General features: G+C 39.9%; 1 non-coding gene across 1 annotated transcript; it reads left to right on the top strand.

Annotated features, from left to right (window-relative positions):
• Nucleotides 1-2,149: 2,149 nt before the first annotated feature.
• Nucleotides 2,150-2,256, top strand: LOC124109372 (U6 spliceosomal RNA). The gene has a single exon (XR_006856912.1). It is a non-coding gene; the product is annotated as a U6 spliceosomal RNA (small nuclear RNA).
• Nucleotides 2,257-12,757: the final 10,501 nt, after the last annotated feature.

The following is a 12,757-nucleotide window of genomic DNA, read 5'->3' on the forward strand; positions in this document are numbered from 1 at the left end:
CCGCCTACTGCGCATGACATCATTTCCTCCGCAACCACGAAGCTCCGGGCCTTAGCAACTGAAGTAGGCCGAAGCAACTGAACAAGGGGAAATTGAACCGACCCCGCTGAGGTCCACCTGGTCTGTTTACTCAAAGTGGAAAGAAAACCTGGAGTGGGAAACCCGGAAGATTGAAGATATAATAGAGAGTGGGGGTGGTGATGGTGAATGAGAGTGGCAGCAGTCCTTTTATCCAGCAACCTCAGGCCCTTCTGTGCTATTATTCCTAAATTCGGGGATCCCAGCAGAGGTCAACTCCTACCGGGTCCTTTGCCCCTTCCATCCAAGATAAACCCTCCGGCCTCTTTCTCTCCCACCGGCATGATTCCCTTAGAGGACCACTTGAGGCTTTTCTTTACCTTTTACATTATATTCATCATTGCCTTTCAAGTTTCATTTAATCAAGAAATCAGTGCTTTTCAAACTTTAAGGTGAATACACGTCAACTGAAGAAGCTGTTAAATTGCAGATTCTGATTTAGGAAGTCTAAGATGAGGAGTGTGATTCTGCATTTCCACAAACAACCAGGTGATGCTCCTGCTGGTTCAACCACTCTTTGAATGATTCCAAAATAATTTCATCCCATTCTCTTCACCCCTTGCTCTGTGCCCCTTCAGATTGTTCTACATTTTGCATATATAACTGGTATAACTTGCTCCATTGAATGTAGCAGGGGGAAACTGGTCCTCCTTGTTTGAGTAGGTGTAAGTTTCTTTTGTGATTTCATCCTTGCTTGGCCAGCTACCTGCACAGGCTGGGCCACCACAACTTTTCAGGGGGAAGGAATCCTTTTCGTACCTCACTTTGACTCCCTCTTCAGTTTGTCTCATTGTGCCTTGGACTACAAGGACCATGCAAGGATAGTGTATGTGTGTGCTGTGCATTGGTTTCATCATTAACTACAGAGTTGAGTTAAAACAGCCCTCTCCTGTTTTGTGTTGAGCCTCAGGTCACTAACTTAGACATTCTTTTTTTTTTTTTTTTTTTTTTTTAATTTTTTAGTTGTAGTTGGACACAATACCTTTATATTTATTTATTTTTATGTGGTGCTCAGGATCGAACTCACTGCCTTATACCTGCTAGGTGAGCGCTCTGCCGCTGAGCCACAACCCCAGCCCCAACCTAGATGTAATTTACCCTGGATTTTTATTTCTGTGTTCTGAGCCAGAGTAAGCTTAGTCAACACTGCTTCCACCCCATGGCTAACTACTTTCATTCTGGAATCCCTGGGATCCTATTGAAAATTAATCCATCTCTTCTTCCTCCCTCTTCCTCTTTTGATTTCAGGGATTTCAAGGCAGTCTAAAGCAAGTCATAAAGGAATAACACCCTACCAGGTATAGGGGGCATGCCAGTAATCCCAACAAATCTGGAGACTGAGGCAGGAAGATCACAATTCGAGGCTACCCTCAGCAATTTAGCAAGGCCCTAAGCTACTTTGTGATACCCTGTCTCAAAATAAAGAATAAAAAGGGCTGAGGATGTTGCTCAGTGGTTAGGCACCCTTGTGTTCAATCCCTGGTACCCACCTAAAAAATAAAATTAAAAATCACACCTAATTTCTGGATAGAGATCAGTTTCTCTCAAAAGAAATTGCTCCCTGCTACGAATCTGTGTTTTGAAATATTTTCTCTTATTGCTCTGTTTATCTGTACATTTCAGATTCCACAGGGTTGTGATTGTGTATGTGTGTGTGTATGTGGGTTATATCTTCTCCATCCACTCAATAAATATTTGTTGATCACCTGCTATATGCCAAGCAACATGCTATGAACTGGGGATACATAGATGCATAAGACAGGCCTAGTTATTGCCTTCATGAAGCTTATAGTCAGGCCAAGGAAAGTCAGTAATTATAATGATAGGAAGAGAAGTGTGAGATGCTATGGGAGTGAATGATGAGGGATGAGGGAACATTCTTTGACACTGAGAAATTTTTACTCACATTGTAAGAATGAGTTGGAGCTGAACCTCAGAATAAACCTTTAGGCTATATATTGAAAAACACTGAATTAAATAGTCTACTTTGTTTTTTAGGCGATCCTTTGTTGCTATTGTGAATATAAGTGCAAATGTAAACGTAGTGCAAACCTCTTTAAAAATAAGTCAAGTGCTTACTTTTGCAGCACATATACTAAAATGGGAATGATACAGAGAAGATTAGCATGGCCCCTGTGCAAGGATGACATGCAAATTCATAAAGTATTCTATATTTTTATTGTTTTATGCCCTAAAAATAAGTAAAATAAAACTAATTTAAATCATGAATGAAAGCATTTTTAAAAAAATGTTTTTGGTTGTTGATGGACCGTTATTTTTTATTTATTTATATGTGATACTGAGGATCAAACCCAGTGCCTCACACATGCTAGGCAACCCCAGCCCCGAATTAAAGCATTTTATTTTTAAAAGTTACCCCCCCTAAAAAATGAAAAAAAAAATACAGGACTAGGAGTGTAGCTCAGTGGTAAAGCACTTGCGTAACATGCATGAGGCCCTGGATTCCATCCCTACCATCATACAGACACACTGAATTTTACATTTTTGAGAGAAGACTCAGAGGTCCCCAGGGAAGACATCCATGGACCCATAAATTCTTCCTACCTCAACATGTGTAGGTAAAGAAATGGGGAAAAGTATAGGCTCTCCCCTAATGCATAGGTACTGCCTGAATGTTGACTGACTCACTGTGCTTGCTCTCTCCCAGTTGAGCCTCATTATATTCTCTGGGGGTAGTCACTAAGGAACCATGACAAAGGAAAGAAATAAGCCAGGAGAATTACACCCCCAGGCCTGGATATAGAACATGGGATCTGAAGAAGACATAAAAAGACACAGGTGAAAAATTACTTTCTTGGGAGAGAGGCTTGGACTGTGAAATGAGGGAAGATTGATGACTCTGCCCTCTCTTTCCCTTAGAGATTTGAGAGTGTAAAGGGATGCAGTGACATGCACCTGTAGCCCCAGTTACTGGGGAGGCTGAGGAAGGAGGATCTCTTGAGCCGAGGAGTTTGGGGGCCAACCTGGGCAACACAGTGAGACCTCATCACACAAAAAAAAAGATACTATATAGGATTGATGTAGCTCAGTGGTGGATGGCTTGCCTGCGTATAGGAGGCTCTGGGTTCAATCTCCAACACACACAAAAAATTCTTAACCAAGTACTCAGAACTCGACGATTAAATATGAAAATGTGGTGGATTCCCACCAGTCATCTAATAAATGTAAAGAATCATATTATGAAATGCTCCAGGGGAAAAAAATTAAGTGGCAAGGAAGTTATTTTAATCAGGGATGAACTGATCTGAAAAGTCTTCATGGAGGGGTTTAGAGAGTCGAACCTTGAAAGATGGCCATAGTTTTGACCTGTGAAGACTGAAGAGATTTTTTTTTAATATTTATTTTTCAGTTTTTGGTGGACACAACATCTTTATTTTATTTTATGTGGTGCTGAGGATCGAACCCAGCGCCCCGCGCATGCCAAGCGAGCTCGCTACCGCTTGAGCCACATCCCCAGCCCATGAAGAGATTTATTGTAGATGCAGAAGAAACACAAGACAGGAGAGATAAATAAAGGGAAACTAATTTACCCTCAGCATTATTCATGTCCAGCTTGTCAATCTCAATTTTCCCAGGCTATTCCAATACCTATTTGTGCTGCCCTGTCACCAGGCAAGGAGCTGGCTGCTAGTTTTTATACTCTCACATTCCTTTGCATTCCACATTCACCACATGGAACCATATGCTACACTAACACTCTGCCATTTAGCATCAGCATGAGAGACAAAAATTCTAGCTTTCCAAAGGTTAAATAAATTTCCCCTTCTGTTTAGTTTTGGTTTCTGTGGTTGGTTTTTAGTTCTGCTGGGATTTGTGTCAAAATTTTTCCTCCCTTCTCCCAAAGCAGTTTGTTTGTTTGTTTGTCCTTCCCTGTAGGCAGAGTTTTTAGGCAGGATGAGACAGTGAAAGGCAGACTTTTTTTTTTTTTTTTTTGCAATAAAGTGTGTAATATGAACTGCTCTTTGGCCAACACTGACCATGCAGTGTGACTGTAATACTAGTCACTGTGCTAAGTGTCTCACATACATTATCCCATTTGCTCCTCGCACATTTCTATGAGTTACTTATTCAGTAAGTTATTCAACAAATTATTTTTTCTTTGGTGGTGCCAGAGATCAAACCCAGGGCCTTAGGCATGCTAGGCAAATACTCTACCATTGAGCTACACTCCCAGTCCCTGGTTCAACAAATCTTTATTCAAAGTTTCCTTTGTTCTAAGCATTGTGCTAGGGGCTGGATATAAGGCAGTGAAATAGAAGCCCTGATTGCTTCTTGTAGTTTACATTTGAGGGAAGATGATAGTCAATAAAAGTCAATCCAGGGGCTGGGGAGGTAGCTCATCTGGTAGAGTGCATGCCTACCATGCACAAGGCCCTGGTTTGTGGGAGACCAACCTTGCACGTGACTGAGTCACATTCCCTGGCTGGGTGCTGAGGCGCTCAGTCACAGAAATGTGGTAGAGCTTTCCCCACCCTTCTGGGTTCGAGGGTTGGTGTCTCGTGCATGGGTGTGTCTTGCTACAGCCCCATGGGTGAAGCTATGCTCACCTGTTCCTTTGTAATATTACCCCTTGCCCTGTTTAGGGTAGAATCTTCCATGGAAGTGCCTTGTGTGTGTCCCCTTCTCTTACTGTGCCCTTGGGTGTGGCCTACCCAGGTGTCAGTCAACCTGCTGACAGTGGACATCATGAAGATAGACTCAGCCCCCTGAAACCTCACCCCTTGCCTCATTTGAATAGCTTCTCCTCGATAAAAGGGGTCAGCGCGTGCTCTTGCTCTCTTTCTTCCTGCGGACCCTTAAGGTCAGAGGAGTCGTCACAGCCGTCACATTTGAGTCTCTTGTGTGGTTATTTTGCTCAGCCCAGTCAGCCCAGTTTTCCTGGAGTGACCCCTGAGCCTTTTAGTTGTAAGGACAGAAACCTGGCACTGGTTCAATCCTAGAAAGAAGAAAGAAAGAAAGAGAGAGAGGGAGGGAGGGAGGGAGGAAGGAAGGAAGGAAGGAAGGAAGAAAGAAAGAAAGAAAGAAAGAAAGAAAGAAAGTCAACCCATAAATTATGATACAATGTTAGGCACAATATCAACACAATAAAGAAGGGTAAGGGAATAGGTGGAAAATCCAGGTATATGTGGTGCTATTTTTAATTTTAATCCTGTGATGAGGGTAGAGGTGATATTTATGCAATGACATAACTGATGTAAGGGAGTAGCCATGCAGGTATCTTGAGGAAGAATGTCTGGGGAATGAAAAAGGAAGTGAAAAGGCCATAAGGCAGGAAGGAATTGGAGCTTTATGTTAAATCATTACAACTGGAAGAACAGAAAGGAGGTCAGAGTGGGTGGGACAGAGGGGATGAAGTCAGAAGTAGGGAGGAACAAGGTCAGGCCTCATAGGCCATGGTGTGGACTTAATATTTTGTTTTATAGGGACATAAATGTGAATTCCCCTTTCATCGACCATCATAAGGGTCATGGTCAATAGCTTATAACAAGAGTTAGATTAACAAGAGAAAAAGTTATCAGATTTATTTAATCAAAGTTTTATAAGACTCAGGAATCTTCAGAAATGACAACCCAAAGACCAGGGAAAATTGTCCATTTTTCTGCTTGGATCTGGTGAAGAATGAATAGTGTAGAAATGTAATTGGACAAAAAGAGTGACCCAATGGAAACAGAAGAGAGGCACTCAGCAAGGTCTATGTGTTCAGATTCTTCTTGGCCTGAATAGCATTTGTTCCTCCTGGATAAGGGGCAAGACCTCTTTTGGAACAAGGGTCTTATGATTTTCTATCCGACAAGGCAAGTCAGAGCATTTCTTTTCTTTTTCCTTCCTTCCTTCCTTCCTTCCTTCCTTCCTTCCTTCCTTCCTTCCTTCCTTCCTTTCAGTATGGAATGCTTCATGAATGTGTGTATCATCCTTGAGCAGGGGCTATGCTGATTTTAGTATATGTCTGCCAAAGTGAGCGCTAGAACATTTCTTCATAGGCCGCTCTTATACAAAAAAAGACAGTAGAGGATAGTATAATCTCTCTAGATTTTATAGCTGGCTTTGAGAGAGAGGGTTTCTAGTTTCTATGGTTGGCCTTGCAGGAGAAAAGGGAGGAGAAAAAAGGGTAGGCACAAAACTAAAAGGTCTTGCTTCTGAGTTTCTTTTCCTTCAGTGCAAATTATTCAGCAAGACAAGGTAGCATAATTTGAGATAGTGTGTCCTGAACCTCAATAGTTGGGTGGACAGGAGCCAGCAGAGGATTAAGCAAGTGAATGATATTTGGTAATTTTAAAAAATCACTCTGATAGCTGGGTGTGATGGCTCATGCTTGTAATCCCAGCAGCTCAGGAGGCTGAGGCAGGAGGATGGAGAGTTCAAGGTAAGACTCAGCAACTTAGTGAGGCCCTAAGCAAATCAGTGAGACCCTGTCTCTAAATAAAATACAAAAAAGGACTGGGGATGTGGCTCAGTGGTTGAGTGCCTCTGGATTCAATCCCTGTATAAAAAAATTACTCTGATTTCTGCATAAGAGATGGATTATATCAGTCAAGAATGGAAGCAGGGCTGGGGTTGTAGTTCAGTGGTAGAGCGCTTGCCTCTCATGCTTGAGGCACTGGGTTTGATCCTCAGCACCACATAAATAAATAAAATATATTGTGTCCATCTACAACTAAAAATAAATATATATTTTAAAAAAGAATGGAAGCAAAGAATCCAGTTAAGGGACAGTGGTTGCATAGGACCTTGGTTTAAAGTTAAGAAGAGGGCCATGTGTAGACTCTTGAGGCCATCTAATATTTAGGGGTCTAAAAAATGAAAAGGAGGTTTGATCAATGAAACTGAGAAGGAACAGAAAATAAGAAACTAGGGTGCTCTTCCCTCCCTCCCTTCCTTCCATTCCTCCTCCTCCTCCTCCTTCTTTTTCTTCTTTCATTGCTGGGAATCAAATCCAAGGCCTTGTGCTTGCTAAATAGATATGTTAAAGCCCCAGCCCAGGAACACTCTTTATTTGGATCCAGAAAGAGTATTTTTTTAATATACATATATTTTTAGTTGTAGATTGACACAATAACTTTATTTTATTTATTTATCTTTATGTGGTGCTAAGGGCCTCACATGAGCTAGGCAAGCACTCTACTGCAGAGCTACAACCCCAACCCAATGAAGTATTTGAGCCAGGCAGGTGGTACATGCCTGTAATCCCAGATTCTTAGGAGGCTAAAGCAAGAGGATCACTTAACAAGACCTTGTCTAAAAAGAAAAAAAAAATTAAAAAGCCTGGAGATGTAACTAAATGGTAAAACATTCTTGAGTTTAATTCTCAGAAATGGAAATATAAAATACAACAAAAAGAAAGAAAGAGTGGATTGAAGTAAGCATTTCAAGGAGTGATCAACTGTGTCAATGTTGCTAATAATCAGAGACTAAGCTTTTTCAATCTCAGCATTAATTTAAATTTTGGGACTGACAATTCTTTTTTGTGTCCTGCACATTGTAGGATGTTTAGCACCATGCCTGATCTCTGCTCACTAGCTGCTAGGGGCACTTCATCAGTTGAGATGATCCAAAGTATCTCTAGACATTGCCAAATGTCTCTGGGGAGTGGGAAGATCACTCTTGAAAACTGCTGCTCAAGATATTCCCCAGGAGATATTTGGCAAGACAAAGTACATGTCCGTCTTCCACAATAAAGAGTCATCTAGAGGCTGGGGTTGTGACTCAGTGGTAAAGCATTTGCCTAGCATGTGTGAGACACTGGGTTCAATCCTCAGCGCCACATAAAAAATTAAAAAATAAATAAAATAAAGATATTGTGTCTATCTACAACTAACAACAACAACAAAAAGTTATCTGGCCCAGCTGGGGATATAGCTTAGCAGTAGAGCACTTGCTTAGCATGAGCAAGGCCCTGGGCTTGATTCCCAGCACTGAGAAAAAGAAAAAGATATGAAGAATTATCTGGCCCAAAGTGTCAATAGTTCCCAAATTGAGAAACTCTGATTAAGACTCTATTTGAGATGAGGGGCTGAGTGAATAGCTCATTGTTGAAATATGTGCTGAACATGTTCAAGACCCTGAATTCTATCCCCAGTACTGCAAAAATAATAAAGAAGTAAATGTATAGATAGGGTGTAGCTTAGTGGTAGAACACTAGCCAAACATGCACAAGGTCCCAATTCTATCCTAAGTACCACAACAAATAAATAAATGTAAATTATCTCATACCAAGTTATAATACATGTGGATATGTGCATGTATACAACAGAGAATAATTAAATATCACGAAGCTTAAGAAGTCAAAATTTAACTGGCTCAATTACCCATACCTGTTACTCAGGAGGCTGAGGCAGGAGGATCTAAAGTTTGAGGCCAGCTTGGGCAACTTAATGAGAAAGACTCTGTCTCAAAATAAAAAAAAAATTTAAGAAATGACTGGGGATGTAGTTCAGGGATAGAGCACTTGATTAGCATGTACCAGGCCTTGGCTTCAATTCCCAGTATTGTTTTTCTTTTTAAAAAGGAGTAAAATGTTCCCAGTATTGCTAAAACCCCTTGTATGTCTCATTCTTATCAGAATTCCCTGCCTGCCAAGTGATAAGACATAAGCACTATTATGAATATTGTATTTTTATGCATAGTTAAGTAATAATTTTTTTTTTTTTTTTGGTATTGGGGATTGAACTCAGGGCAGTCGACCACTGAGCCACATCCCCAGCCCTAATTTGTGTTTTATATTTAGAGTCAGGGCTTCACTGAGTTGCCTAGAGCCTCCTCACCTTTGCTTAGGCTGGCTTTGAATTTGCTATCCTCCTGCCTTGGCCTCCGGACCCTACAGGTGTGAGTCATCATGCCCTACCCTAAAGATTATGTTTTCTTTTTAAAGAAGAAGATTTAGGGGCTGAGGCTGTAGCTCAGTGGTAAAGTGCTTGCTTCGCATGTATGAGGCACTGGGTTCAATCCTCAGCACCACATAAAAATAAATAAGGATACTGTGTGTTCATTTACAGCTATATAAATATAAAAAAAGATTTTTATTATAGCATGTTTGTACCACAATGGAAATGTTTTCACAAAATGGGGAGTACTGATTATTCAGAAAAGATAGGCGATAATTTCAGGAGTCCTGTTTCTAAACAGGTGAAAAGGAACAGAATCTTGGGGCTCAGATGAGGTGGGGACCAGGAGTAGGTCAATCTCTCTGCAGTAGAAATGCAGGCAGGCTAGTGGATTTGGGGTGAGACCATGAGGGGTTTCTTTTCTGAAAGTTTCTGTTTTTTTTCCCTGAAATAGGAAGAAAGGTTATCATTTTGTGAAATTGTGGTCTCAGACTAGGGAAGGTGAATTGACTCAAGAAATGTGAGATAGCAGGCCACACTGAAGGCCCATAGGAAGTGGAACCAGCCAGTATGACTGTGTGTTTTTCCCCAGCTAAATTCAGCTGTTGAATGCAGTGTGAAGCCCTCAGAGTGTGATTTAACCAGGGACAAATGTAAATGTAAATAAATGTTTACAAGACAGGGGCCAAGTCTACAAGATGAGGGCTGAGAGGTGACCATAATGTTGAACCTCAGAAGGAAATTGAATAATGAGGAAATTAAGAAATTGAGGAAATCAATAAAACAATAATAAAAAGTGATGGGTTTAAAAAATGATAGGTAGCTGGGTGTGGTGGTGCATACCTATAATTCTAGTGACTTGGGAGGCTGAGGCAGGAAGTTTGCAATTTTGAGGCCAGCCTTAGCAACTTAGTGAGACTGGTCTCAAAAAATTATCCCATGAAATAGAAAAGGAGATAACACTGTCACATTCATTTTATAAAGCCACTATCTCCCTAATACCAAAACCAGAAAAACACACATCAAGGAAAGAAAACTTCAGACTACTATCCCTGATGAACAGATGCAAAATTCTTAATAAAATATTGTCAAACTGCATTCAAAAACATGTTAAGAAGATAGTGCACCATGATCAAGTGGATTTCATTCCAGGGATGCAAGGTTGGTTCAACATATGCAAATCAATAAATATAATTCACCACATAAATAGAATTAAGGACAAGAATCATATGATTAGATCAATAGATGCAGAAAATGCATTTGACAAAGTACAGCATCCATTCATGTTTAAAACACTAGAGAAACTAGGAATAGAAGGAGTTTACTTCAGATAAACTCAAGGCCAACGTCATAGGGAACAGAGAAAAGCTGAAAGCATTAACTCTAAAAACAGGAACAAGACAAAGATATCCACTCTCAACATTCCTATTTGACATAATCTTTAAAGAAATTTTAAAAGCATAATCTTAAAACTCTAGCTAGGGCAATCAGGCAAGAGAAGGAAATTAAAGGGATACAAAGAGAAAAAGAAGAAGTCAAATTATCTCTGCTGAGGACATGATCCTATATTTAGAAGACCCAAAAACTCCACCAGAAGCCTTTCTAGAGTTGATAAACAAATTTAGCAAAGTGGCAGGATGCAAGACTAACATGCCTAAATCAATTGCTTTCCTATGCTCCAATAATTTTTTCTGAGAAAGAATTCAGGAAAACTACCCCATTCACAATAACCTAAAAAAATACTTAAGAATAATCTAACCAAGGAGGTGAAAGATCTCTACAATGAAAATATTAGGAAGAAATTGAACAAGACCTTAGAAGATGGAAAGACCTTCCATATTCTTGGATAGGAAGAATTAATATTGTCAAAATGGCCAAACTAGAGCTGGGGTTGTAGCTCAGTGGTAGAGTGCTTGCCAAGCATACATGAGGCACTGGCATCGATCCTCAGCACCACATAAAAATAAAATAGATTGTGTCCAACCAAAACTAAAATAAATAAATAAATATATTTTTAAAAATGGCCAAACTACCAAGAGCAGTATACAGAGTCAATGCAATCTCCATTAAAATGCCAATGCCATTCTTCACAGAACTAGGAAAAAAAAAAAAACAGTTCTAATACTCATTTGAAATAATAAGAGATCCAGTATAGCAAAAGCAAATCTGAGCAAAAGAGCAAGGCCAGAGGCATCACAATATCAGACCTCAAATTATCCTATAGAACCATAGTAACAAAAACAGCATGGTATTAGCATCAAAACAGACACAAAAACCAACGGAATAGAATAGAAGAAACAGAGATGAGCCCATAGTCATCTGATACTCAACAAAGTTTCCAAAAACAACTTTGGAGAAAAGATAGTCTTATGGTACTGGGATAACTGGATATCCATATGTAAAAGAACAAAACTTGATCCCTCTCTCTCTTACCTTGCACAAAAGTTAAATCAAGGGGCATCAAATTCATAGGAATTAGATTAGAAACTCTGCAACTGCTAGAAGAAAATGTAGGCCCAACACTCCAACATATTAGAACAGGCATCAACTTCCTTAACAAGACTCTAAAACTCGAGAAATAAAACCAAAAATCAATAAGTGGGATGGCATCAAATTAAAAAGCATTTGTTCAACAAAGGAAACATGAGCATGAAGAGAACCTACACAATGGGGGAAGATCTTTGCTACCTGCTCCTTACATAGGGGATTAATATCCATAATATATAAAGAACTCAAAAACCTTAATACCAAAGAAACAAATAACCTAATTAATAAATGGGTAAAAGAACTAAAGAGACACCTCTCAAAAAAAGAAATACAAATGGCCAAGAAATATATGAAAAAGTGTTCAACATCTCTAGCAATTGGGAAAATGCAAATAAAACTACATTGAGATTTCATCTCACTCCAGTCAGAATGGCAATTATCAAGAATACAAATAAATGTTGGCTGAGATGCAGGGAAAAAAAGGTACACTTATACATTGTTGGTGGGAATGCAAATTAGTATAACCACTCTGGAAAGAAGTGTGGAGATTCTTCAAACAATTTAGGAATGGAACCACCATATGACCAGCTACCTAGCCCCTTTGTATATATCTAAAAGATCTAAAATCAACATATATATGGTGCAGTCACATCAATGTTTATAGCAGCACAATTCATAGTAGCAAGCTAGGTGCCTGTCAACAGACAAATGGATAAAAAAAAATGCACATGTACACGAAGGAGTTTTACTGAGCCATAAAGGAGAATGAAATTATGGCATTTGCTTATAAATGGAACTGGAGAATACCATGCTAAGTGAAATAAGCCAGACTCAGAAAGTCAGGGCTTGAATGTTTTCTGTCATATGCAGAAGTTAGGCCAAAATTAAGGAAAATAGAAAAGTGGAGGAGATCCCCTGAAATTAGAAGAGGGATCAATTATAAGGAGAGTAACTAAGAACAGAGTAGGGACGAAGAGCATGAGAAGAAGATTAACATTAAACTGGGATGAGAGGTGGGAGGGAAAGGGAGAGAGAAGGGAAATTGCATGGAAATGGAAGGAGACCCTCAGGGTTATACAAAATTTCATACAAGAGGAAGTGAGGGGAAAGGGGAAAATAATACAAGGGGGAGAAATGAATGACAGTAGAGGGGGTAGAGAGAGAAGAGGGGAAGGGAGGGGAGGGGAGGGGGGATAGTAGAGGATAGGAAAGGCAGCAGAATACAACAGACACTAGTATGGCAATATGTAAATCAATGAATGTGTAACTGATGTGATTCTGCAATTTGTATACGGGGTAAAAATGGGAGTTCATAACCCACTTGAATGAAAGTGTGAAATATGCTCTGG

This window comes from Marmota monax, unplaced genomic scaffold (assembly GCF_021218885.2).
Source record: "Marmota monax isolate L192 unplaced genomic scaffold, Marmota_monax_Labrador192_F-V1.1 WCK01_AAM20220418_F8-fsc00404, whole genome shotgun sequence".
In the NCBI taxonomy this organism is placed as follows: Eukaryota; Metazoa; Chordata; class Mammalia; order Rodentia; family Sciuridae; genus Marmota; species Marmota monax.